Genomic DNA, 12,415 nt, shown 5'->3' on the forward strand with positions numbered 1-12,415 from the left:
TAATGGCACACCAGTTGGTGATGCGCCATTAGTATGGAAGACACTAATGGTGCACCACAAAAAAGGTGCGCCACTAGTGATAATTTTTTTTCATTTTTGCATACGTACTAATGGCGCATCCTACCGAAGTGCGCCATTACTAGTTCTAACTAGTAATGTCGCACTACCACGCGGTGCGCCATTAGTAAGCTTCCCCCTCACTCCACCTGTTCCCCTCCCGGCCCTTCCTTCCTCCCCACTCGACCTAATTCCCAATCGTACGCCGCCTCCGCCGCCCCCTCCGTCCCCTCCGTCCCCTGCTGCCGCCACCCCGACCCCCGCCGGAATCCACCCCCGCCACCGACCCCGACCCCTCCGGCGACCGGCCGCACCCGCCCAGGTACCTCTCCTCCTTCCTCCTTCCTCCCTCTCCACCCTTCCTCCCCATTCCCTCCCTCCCTCCCCTTCCGCCGCGACAAGGAGTGGCGACCGTAACGACCCCGTCGCCAGAGTGATTCTCCCCCAACGCTGGACTGGTCAGGCCCCGCTCCTCCCCCTCTTCTTCACCCCCCGCTTGTCCTCTTAATTTCATTTCTCTTTGGTTCATTAATTTGTAGTACTGTTCTTGGTCTGGTTCTCTAGATAATTTCTAGGGTTCTTGGTCTCTGCCAAGATTGGTCGTGTTTGTCTAGGGTTCTTGGTCTGGTGCCAAGATTGGTCTAGGGTTCTAGGGTTCTTGGTCTGGTGCCAAGATTGGTCTAGGGTTCTAGGTTCTTGGTCTAATCTTGAACTACAGGGTTGCAATGTTTTGGCATCAACACTTGTAAGAAAAGAAAAAGTAGGAGAATTAAGATTATATTTAAAAAATGGTCTTAGTAGTGGTAAACAAGCCTTAACAAATTACTAACTGTCCAAAAATTTGTGCCTGAATTTTTGACACTGTCATAACTGAATGGTCTGAATTTTTAACACTGCCTTAACAAATTACTAACTGTCATGATAATGAAATGGTCCTGTTGTTTGCAAGCTGTCATATTGTTTTCATTCAAAAACCATGGAAAAACACTCATCCAAGTTTCCTCTGTACATACATATATGGCTTTGCCACAATGGTACACTAGAGTGAAAGAAGAAGCATAGGCTTAATTGAGCTGTGGAGTTCTTGTTACCTTGTCTGTCTGTCCTCGCTAGTTACATGTATCTCTCTGTTTGTGTTTCTGCGTAACAGGTTCGATCGCGGTTGGAGAAAAATTGAGGCGTTTGTTGGCTCCAAGACAGTGATACAGGTATATACATGGCTCTGCTTACTTGTTTGGTTTGCAATAGTTATCATCTGACAAAGTATGCTTAGTTGTTTGGTTTGCAACCCATATTTTATAGTTGATAATACATTTTCCAGATCTGCTTGGTCGCAATCTTTTATCTGAACGTGATCATTATAAGTTTATAGCTTTCCCACTGTCAGGCTTGTTCCAATAAGTAGATGCACTTGCTCCTTTCTTACATATTTGTGCCTGACGAACACGGTCATCAAGTCTACTTTCATGTTGCTGCTAGTAGTAACCTGACAGCACAACCATACTTAGCCACTGTTCATTAACAGCAAGTCAACAACAAAATCAGTAAAATTCAGTTAATAATAACATCAGCAAAATTTAGTTAATTAACTGAAGAAGAGAAGAGAGAAAGTAGAGAGCAAGAGGAGTACTTGCATTAACTGAAACGTTTTACTTTAAACTTGCAAAATTGCAGTACTCCCTAAAACTACTACAAGAAAGAACTACTGTTGGAGGGCACTACTGTAGGGATATTCTCTGGTCTACTGAAACTTGCTGGATGTATGTTCAGAAACGTGTTAACAGGTGTATTATTCTCCTAGTCCCAGGATAGCATGTATCATGGGGTCAAACCTGGGACCCCTATAGGTTAGTTATCCAAAATGATATATATATATATACTTAGTTACCTATGTTATCTCTAATATGCTTAGTTTCCTATAGGTTAGCTTAATTTTTACCTAAGTTGGCTCTAATATGCTAACTTAGAGCTTATATGCTTAGTTTCCTATAGGTTAGCTCCAAAATAACTTATGTTAGCACAAAATGATCAAGTTTACATAATAAGCTTATAGTCTTTTTCTTATTCTTCTTCTTTTTCCAAAATGACATAGGTTAGCTTCATTTTACCTAAGTTGGCTCTAATATACTAACTTAGAGCTTATATGCTTAGTTTCCTATAGGTTAGCTCCAAAATAACTTATGTTAGCACAAAATGATCAAGTTTACATAATAAGCTTATACTCTTGTTCTTATTCTTCTTCTTTTCCAAAATTCTTCTTATTCTTCTTCTAGTGTTCTTCTTCTTCTAGTATTCTTCTTTTTCTTCTTCTAACTTCTTGTTTATCATTTTGCAGATTTGATTTAATTCACGGAAGCTTGCATGGATGGAGTGCTTCTTTTCCATTTGTGTTTTTATTTTGTATCAATGTGAAACTTTTGTGAATTGATGGATAACGGTGTTGGATGAACAATGTGAAACTTTTGTAATATGTAACGATGGAACTATGTGTTGGCTATGTATGTATATATGATGGAACTTGTGTGTTGGCTATGTATGTATATATGATGGAACTTGTGTGTTGGCTATGTATGTATATATGATGGAACTTGTGTGTTGGCTATGTATGTATATATGATGGAACTTGTGTGTTGGCTATGATTGTTATATGGTTGCTTGTTGTATATATATGTGTTGGATATCTCATAGGTGAAATAGTGACCTGAGATTAAGAAAAAAAATTTAAAAAATTGTTACTAATGGCGCACTACCATGTGGTGCGCCATTAGTATAGAAGACACTAGTGGCGCACTGTGGGCAAAACTAATGGCGCACTGCATGGTGCGCCATTAGTATACCAGATACTAATGGCACACCAGTGGTGCGCCATTAGTAAAAAATACTAATGGCGTGCTACTAATGGCGCACTGGTAATGCGCCATTAGTAGGCAAAACCAGTGCGCCATTAGTAGGCATTTTCCTAGTAGTGAGAGGTGCTTAGTTTTGGGTTCAATCTTGTGGTGTCCTCACCCAGTGACATAGTAGGGGTAGCGAGGCACCTATTGTATTGTTGCCATGAAGGGTAAAAAGACGGGGTTTTCATCTTATTGCTTAAGTTTATCCCTCTACATCATGTCATCTTACTTAAGGCGTTACTCCGTTCTTATGAGCCTAATACTCTAGATGCGTGCTAGATAGCGGTCTATGTGTGGAGTAATATTAGTAGAAGCAGGCAGGAATCAGTCTACCTGACATGGACGTGATGCCTATATTCATGATCATTGCCTTGGATATCGTCATAACTTTGCGCTTTTCTATCAATTGCTCGACAATAATTTGTTTACCCACCGTATGTTTTGTTTCAATAGAGAAGCCTCTAGTGAAACCTATGGCTCCCGGGTCTATTTTCCATCATACATTTTCAAATCTATAAATCAAAAAATCCAGAAATACTTTGCTTCAATTTATTTAGATTTACTTTAGTTTTATCATTTATGTATCTTTTGTACCTATCTCTATTAGATCTCATTCTTGTTGAAAGTGCAACTATCCCTGGGTGGTTTTGGTAATGATTAACAACATATAGCTCATTGAACTAATGCTATTTCAAGATAAATATTTCAGGAAAGTTCAATGTTTGGCATGGCATGGACTAGGAATGTGGACCCCTAAAAATACTAAGAACAAAGGATTGGCTCAAGCTCTAAAGTTCAAGACTCTACATTTTCTATTTCAGTGATCCAAGATCACATTGAGTCTATAGGGAAGCCAATACTATTAAAAGGGGATGAGGTGTTGCTTAATGGCTTGCTTGCTCAAAATGCTTAGTGATATGCTCCAAAGCCCTCAACCACTTTCTCATATCCACACATGTCCCAAACCAAAAGTCAAACTCGGCCCCACCGACTTGATCCATCCGGCGCCACTGAGTTCATTTGACATAGCCACTGCCAGAAACCCTAGTCACTTCGGTCCAACTGATAGGGATCTCGGTCTCACCTTCTCGGATTGCAAACTCTTTGTTTCCCTTTGTGACGTTTCATTCTAACCGAGATGAGTGATCGGTCCCACCGAGTCTGCAATGCAACCTCCCTGTTTCCTTTTTGTAACGCTTCGGTCCCACGAGACAAGTGAATCGGTCCCACCGAGTTTGCCTGACCAACTCTCTGATTAGCTTATTATGAAAGTCAGTCCCACCTAGTTTGTGTAATCGGTCAAACTGAGATTATGTTATGCCCTAACCCTAATGATATTGGTCCCACCGACTTGACATGTTGGTCCCACTGAAATTCCTAACAGTCACATTATGAACTAAATCGGTCTGACTGAGTTTTATGATTCAGTCACACTGAGTTTGGTGAATTGTGTGTAACAGTTAGATTTTGTGTGGAGGCTATATATACCCCTCCACCCTCTCCTCATTCGTGGGGAAAGCTATCAGAACGTGCCTACATTTCCATCATTCATTTTCCGAGAGAGAACCACCTACTCATGTGTTGAGGCCAAGATATTCCAATCCAACCATTTGAATCTTGATCTCTAGCCTTCCCCAAGTTGCTTTCCACTCAAATCATGTTTCCACCAAATCCAATCCTATGAGAGAGAGTTGAGTGTTGGGGAGACTATCATTTGAAGCACAATAGCAAGGAGTTCATCAACAACACACCATATATTACCTTTTGGAGAGTGGTGTCTCCTAGATTGGTTAGGTGTCACTTGGGAGCCTCCGACAAGATTGTGGAGTGAACCAAGGAGTTTGTAAGGGCAAGGAGATCGCCTACTTCGTGAAGATCTACCCTAGTGAGGCAAGTCCTTCGTGGGCGATGGCCATGGTGGGATAGACAAGGTTGCTTCTTCGTGGACCCTTCGTGGGTGGAGCCCTCCATGGACTCGCGCAACCGTTACCCTTCATGGGTTGAAGTCTCCATCAACGGGGATGTACGATAGCACCACCTATCGGAACCACGACAAAAACATCTGTGTCTCCAATTGCATTTGCACACTCCAATCCCATCCCTTTACTTTCTTGCAAGTTGCATGCTTTACTTTTCGCTGCTTATATACCCTCTGCATGCTTGCATGAATTGTATTAAGATTGCTTGACTTGTGCTAAGTTGCTAAAATCTGCCAAGAACTAAAATTGGGAAAAGCTAGGTTTTTATTTGGTCAAGTAGTCTAATCACCCCTCCTCTAGACATACTTTCGATCCTACACTTGTTCGTGACCGTGAAGGGATTGGCAACCCCTTTTACGTGTTGTGTGCGAGTGTTTGTTAGTTTGTGCAGGTGCATAGATTGGAGACTTGCTTGTGCCTCCTACTGGATTGATACCTTGGTTCTTAACTGAGGGAAATCCTTATCTCTACTTTGCTGCATCACCCTTTCTTCTTCAAGGGAAAAATCAACGCATGCTCAAGAAGTAGCAGGTAACAGGAATATTATTGGGAAGAATATCATTCAAGAATTCTTTAATTGCACGGGAGTCATACCAATAATTAAAGGATCTATTCTTGAAAAAACAAATTGCTACGTGATGCTACTCTGATGCTTGTGGTTAAGTTAGAATAGATTTTTTGCATCTTCATCCGGCCTTACAAAATATATTATATGAACTTACCAACATCCAAGATCCTAAAATTAAAAAGATTTCCACAATTATCCTTATGCATGAATTGGAATATATAATTCGAGAAGCTAGGGACATCTTTGCTTTTTATAAGATAGATTTTGAGCATCCTCCTATAAAAAGATGCTCCATAATAAAGACACTATACGTAGGTTGGAATCTAAAGATTATTTTATGTATGGTGAAAACCTTAGGAGAAGAGTTCCTTATGCAGAAATTATTAAAACCTTGTACCATCACACTTGTGATAAATTTGAGTGGATAACTAAGGGGATTGATGATGGGTTTAGTAATGAGTGGTTCGAAAGAACGGCTAGAGATCCTATTAATGATGAAATACATGTTCTATATGAAGATCTCTATGGATATGATTCGGAGTTTGAAGTAATGAACGTCAAAATTACCGAACAAAGTCCCTTAAACTATTTAAGCTCTCCTGCTAGAAAAGAAGAACAAGAGAGTAGAGAACTAATGAGAAAAGTTTTGTAAGACTTGATTAAAAAGTATTTGGAAACAGAAGATTATAATACTTGAAAGAATGCCTTACGCCTAGTTAGGGGAGTAAAAAATACCGCTTGTTGGGAGCCAACCCAATAGTTATCGTTTCCCCCTTTTTTTTCTTCTATTTTTGAATGTTCATAAAATTATGATATTGTTATGATTGTGTTTTTATGTTTAATTAGTGTTTGTGCCAAGTAAAGCTTTTGGGATGATTTGGTTGATAGTTGTGACACCCCCGATTCAAACGTACACTGATCACACACACAAATGTGTACAATCAAGATCTGGGACTCACGGGAAGATATCACAACACAACTCTAGACACAAATTAAAATAGTACAAGCTTCATACTAAAAGCCAGGAGCCTCGAGGGCTCAAATATATAAGCTCGAATACAAATGAGTCAGTGGAAGCAATGCTACCTCTTGAGCTTGCGTTGGTTTTTCCCTTGAAGAGGAAAGGGTGATGCAGCAAAGTAGCGTAAGTCTTTCCCTCAGTTTTGAGAACCAAGGTATCAATCCAGTAGGAGACGATGCACAAGTCACCTAGAACCTGCACAAACAATCAAGAACCTTGCAACCAACACGATAAAGGGGTTGTCAATCCCTTCACGGTCACCCGCAAAAGTGAGATCTAATAGAGATAGTAAAGTAAATATTTTTGGTATTTTTGTTGTATAGATTGGAAAGTAAAGATTGCAAAATAGTAAACGAGATTTAAAGAGATGCAATATAATGGAAAAGAGACGTAATATAATGGAAAAGAGACCCGAGGGCCATAGGTTTCACTAGTGACTTCCCTCGAGATAGCATATATTACGGTTGGTGAACAAATTACTACTGAGCAATTGATAGAAAAGTGCATAATTATGATGACATCTAAGGCAATGATCATGAACATAGGAATCATGTCCGTGTCAAGTAGACCGAAACGATTCTGCATCTACTACTATTACTCCACACATCGACCGCTATCCAGCATGCATCTAGAGTATTAATTTCATAAGAAGGGAGTAACTCATTAAGCAAGATGACATGATATAGATGGATAAACTCAAGAAATATGATATAAACCCCATCTTTTTATCCTTGATGGCAACAATACAATACGTGCCTTGCTGCCCCTACTGTAACTGGGAAAGGACACCGCAAGATTGAATCCAGAGCTAAGCACTTCTCCCATTGTAACAAAGATCAATCTAGTAGGCCAAACTAAACCAATAATTCAAAGAGACTTGCAAAGATATCAAATCATGCATCTAAGAATCCAGAGAAGAACCAAAGAATATTCATAGATAATCTTGTTCACAAATCCACAATTCATTGGATCTCGGCAAACACACCGCAAAAGAGTATTACATCGAATAGATCTCCAAGAACATCAAGGAGAACTTTGTATTGAGAATCAAAGAGAGAGAAGAAGCCATCTAGATAATAATTATGGGCCCGAAGGTCTGTGGTAGACTACTCACTCTTCATCGGAGAGGCAATGGTGTTGATGTTGATGCCCTTCATGATCGATTCCCCCTCCGGTAGATCGCTGGAAAAGGCCCCAAGATGGCATCTCACAGGTACAGAAGGTTGCAGCAGTGGAAAAGTGGTTTCATGGCTCCCCCTGATGTTTCTAGGGTATAAGAGTATATATAGGTGAAAGAAGTACGTCGGTGGAGCTACGAGGGGCCCACGAGGGTGGGGGCGCCCCTAGCCCCCTTGGCGTGCTCTCCTGCCTCGTGGACGCCTCGTGGCGTTTCTGACTTCAACTCCAAGTCTTCTGGTTTGCTTTTGGTCCAAGAAAGATCATCGCGAAGGTTTCATTCCGTTTGGACTCCGTTTGGTATTCCTTTTCTACAAAACTCTAAAATAGGCAAAAAAACAAAAATTGGCACTAGGCCTCCGGTTAATAGCTTAGTCCCAAAAATAATATAAAAGAGCATATTAAAGCCAATTAAACATCCAAAACAGATAATATAATAGCATGAAATAATGAAAAAATATAGATACGTTGGAGACGTATCAAGCATCCCCAAGCTTAATTCATGTCGATCCTCAAGTAGGTAAATGGTAAAAATAGAATTTTTGATGTGGAATGCTACCTAGCATATTTATCAATGTAATATTCTTTATCATGGCATGAATGTTCAGATCCGAAAGATTCAAGAATTTTTTTTAATATTGACATAAAAACAATAATCTTCAAGCATACTAACAAAGCAATCATGTCTTCTCAAAATAACATGGCCAAAGAAAGCTATCCCTACAAAATTTTATAGTCTGATTATGCTCTATCTTCATCACACAAAGTATTTAATCATGCACAACCCCGATGACAAGCCAAGCAATTGTTTCATACTTTTGATGTTCTCAAACTTTTTCAATCTTCACGCAATACATGAGCATGAGCCATGGACATAGCACTATAAGTGAAATAGAGTGGTGGTTGTGGAGAAGACAAAAAGGAGAAGATAGTCTCACATCAACTAGGCGTATCAACGGGCTATGGAGATGCCCATCAATAGATATCAATGTGAGTGAGTAGGGACTGCCATGCAACGAATGCACTAGAGCTACAAGTGTATGAAAGCTCAACAAAAGAAACTAAGTGGGTGTGCATCCAACTTGCTTGCTCGTGAAGACCTAGGGCACTTTTGAGGAAGCCCATCATTGGAATATACAAGCCAAGTTCTATAATGAAAAATTCCAACTAGTATATGAAAGTGACAACATAGGAGACTCTCTATCATGAAGATAATGGTGCTACTTTGAAGCACAAGTGTGGTAAAAGGATAGTAACATTGCCCCTTCTCTCTTTTTCTCTCATTTTTTTATTTGGGCCTTTTCTCTTTTTTTGGCCTCTTTCTTTTTTTATTTTTTTCGTCCGAAGTCTCATCTCGACTTGTGGGGGAATCATAGTCTCCATCATCCTTTCCTCACCGGGACAATGCTCTAATAATGAATATCATCACACTTTTATTTACTTACAACTCAAGAATTACAACTCAATACTTAGAACAAAATATGACTCTATGTGAATGCCTCCGGCAGTGTACCGGGATGTGCAATGATTCAAGAGTGACATGTATAAAAAATTATGAACGGTGGCTATGCCACAAATGCGATGTCAACTACATGATCATGCAAGGCAACATGACAATGATGGAGCGTGTCATAATAAACGAAACGGTGGAAAGTTGCATGGCAATATATCTCGGAATGGCTATGGAAATGCCATAATAGGTAGGTATGGTGGCTGTTTTGAGGAAGGTAATGGTGGGTGTATGGTACTGGCGGAAGTTGCGCGGTACTAGAGAGGCTAGCAATGGTGGAAGGGTGAGAGTGCGTATAATCCATGGACTCAACATTAGTCATAAAGAACTCACATACTTATTGCAAATATTTATTAGTTTTCAAAACAAAGTACTACGTGCATGCTCCTAGGGGGATAGATTGGTAGGAAAAGACCATCGCTCGTCTCCGACCCCCACTAATAAGGAAGACAATCAATAAATAAATCATGCTCCAACTTCATCACATAACGGTTCACCATACGTGCATGCTACGGGAATCACAAACTTTAACACAAATATCTCTCAAATTCACAACTAATCTACTAGCATAACTCTAATATCACCATCTTCATATCTCAAAACAATCATAAAGAATCAAACTTCTCATAGTATTCAATGCACTTTATATGGAAGTTTTTATTATACCCATCTTGGATGCCCATCATATTAGGACTAATTTTATAATGAAAGCAAATTACCATGCTGTTCTAAAAGACTCTCAAAATAATATAAGTGAAGCATGAGAGATCAATAATGTCTATAAAATAAAACCACCACCATGCTCTAAAAAGATATAAGCGAAGCACTAGAGAAATATTATCTAGCTCAAAAGATATAAGTGAAGCACAAAGAGTATTATAATAAATTCCGATTCATGCGTGTCTCTCCAAAAAGGTGTGTACAGAAAGGATGATTTTGGTAAAATAAAAATCAAATACTCAAATCATACAAGACGCTCCAAGCAAAACATATATCATGTGGTGAATAAAAATATACCTCAAGTAAAGTTACCGATAGACGAAAACGAAAGAGGGGATGCCTTCCAGGGCATCCCCAAGCTTAGGCTTTTGGTTGTCCTTTAATTTTACCTTGGGCATCCCCAATCTCAGGCTCTTGCCACTCCTTATTCCAAAATCCATCAAATCTTTACCCAAAAACTTGAAAACTTGTCAACACAAAACTTCAACAGAAAATCTCATGAGCTCTGTTAGTATAAGAAAATAAACCACCACTTTAAGGTACTGTAATTAACTCATTATTTATTTATATTGGTGTTGAACCTACTGTATTCCAACTTCTCTATGGTTCATGCCCCCCGATACTACTCATAGATTCATCAAAATAAGAAAACAACACACGAAAAACAGAATCTGTCAAAAACAGAATAGTCTGTAGCAATCTGTAACTTTCGAATACTTTTGTAACTATAAACATTATGAAACAAATTGGTGGGCGTGAGGAATTTTTCTATTAATCATCTGAAAAATGAATCAACCTAAAAGCACTCTTCCGTAAAAAATGATAGCTATTCTCGTGAGCACAAAAGTTTCTGTTTTTTACAGCAAGATTGCAAAGACTTCACCCAAGTCTTCCCAAAGGTTCTACTTGGCACAAACACTAATTAAAACATAAAACCACATATAAACAGAGGATAGATGAATTATTTACAACTAAACAGGAGCAAAAATCAAAGAACAAAAATAAAATTGGGTTGCCTCCTAACAAGCGCTATCGTTTAACGCCCTTAGCTAGGCATTGATAATTTTAATGATGCTCACATGAAGGACAAGAATTGAAGCACAAAGAGAGAATCCTGAAACACATGATAAACACATCTAAGTCTAACATACTTCCTATGCATAGGCATTTTATAAGCAAACAAATTATCAAGGCAAGCAAAAACTAGCATGTGCAAGGAAGAAGAAAGAGACGATAGCAATTTCAACATGAAAAGAGGTAATTTGATAACATGAAAATTTCTACGACCATATTTTCTTATCTCATAATAATTACATGTAGGATCATAAGCAAATTCAACAATATATCTATCACATAACATATTCTCAACATGATCCACATGCATGCGAAGTTGACGCTCTTCCAAATAGTGGCATTAACATTAACTAGAGTCATGACCTCTCCAAACCCAGTTTTATCAAAAATTTCATAAGATTGAACATTCTCCAAATACGTGGGATGTAAATTTTACACTCTTCCAAACACACTTTCAATATTTCAAACATTATCAATCTCATATTCATCATGGGGCTTAAATAAATTTTCAAGATCATAAGAAGAATCACCCCAATCATGATCATTGTAACAAGTAGTGGACCTAGCAAAACTAGCATCCCCAAGCTTAGGGTTTTGCATATCATTAGCACAATTGACATAAACAGAATTTATAATAACATCATTGTAATCATGCTTTTTATTCAAAGATCTATCTTGAATCACTTCATAAAGCACTTCATCATAATTTTTCGATTCACGAATTTCAAGCAAAACCTCATAAAGATAATCTAGTGCACTCAACTCACTAGCAATTGTTTTATCATAATTGGATCTCTTAAAAATATTAGCAAGTGGATGGGGATCCATAAACTTTTAGCAAGCGAAGATGCAAGAAAAAAGAAGGCACATGGTAACACAAGCGGGCAAAAGATCAAACGGAAGAGGGGCTAACAAAAGGCAAAGGTTTTTGAAAATCGTTTTAGAAGTGGGGGAGCGGAAAACGAGAGGGGAATGGAAAATAATGTGAAGCGAAGGAGAAGAGTTTATGATGGATACTTGGTATGGCTTGACTTGACGTAGATCTCCTCGGCAACAGCGCCAGAAATCAACAAGTTGTCGGGAGATCAAGTCTTGACTTGACTTGGTGTAGGTCTCCCCGGCAACGGTCCCAGAAATCCTTCTTGCTACCTCTTGAGCTTGCGTTGGTTTTTCCCTTGAAGAGGAAAGGGCGATGCAGCAAAGTAGCGTAACTATTTCCCTCAGTTTTGATAACCAATGTATTAATCCAGTAGGAGACAACACACAAGTCACCTAGTACCTGCACAAACAATCAAGAACCTTGCAACCAACGCGATAAAGGGGTTGTCAATCCCATCACGGTCACTCGCAAAAGTGAGATCTAATAGAGATAGTAAAGTAAATATTTTTGGTATTTTTGTTGTATAGATTGGAAAG

This window comes from Triticum aestivum, chromosome 5B, assembly GCF_018294505.1.
Source record: "Triticum aestivum cultivar Chinese Spring chromosome 5B, IWGSC CS RefSeq v2.1, whole genome shotgun sequence".
NCBI classification, from domain to species: domain Eukaryota; kingdom Viridiplantae; phylum Streptophyta; class Magnoliopsida; order Poales; family Poaceae; genus Triticum; species Triticum aestivum.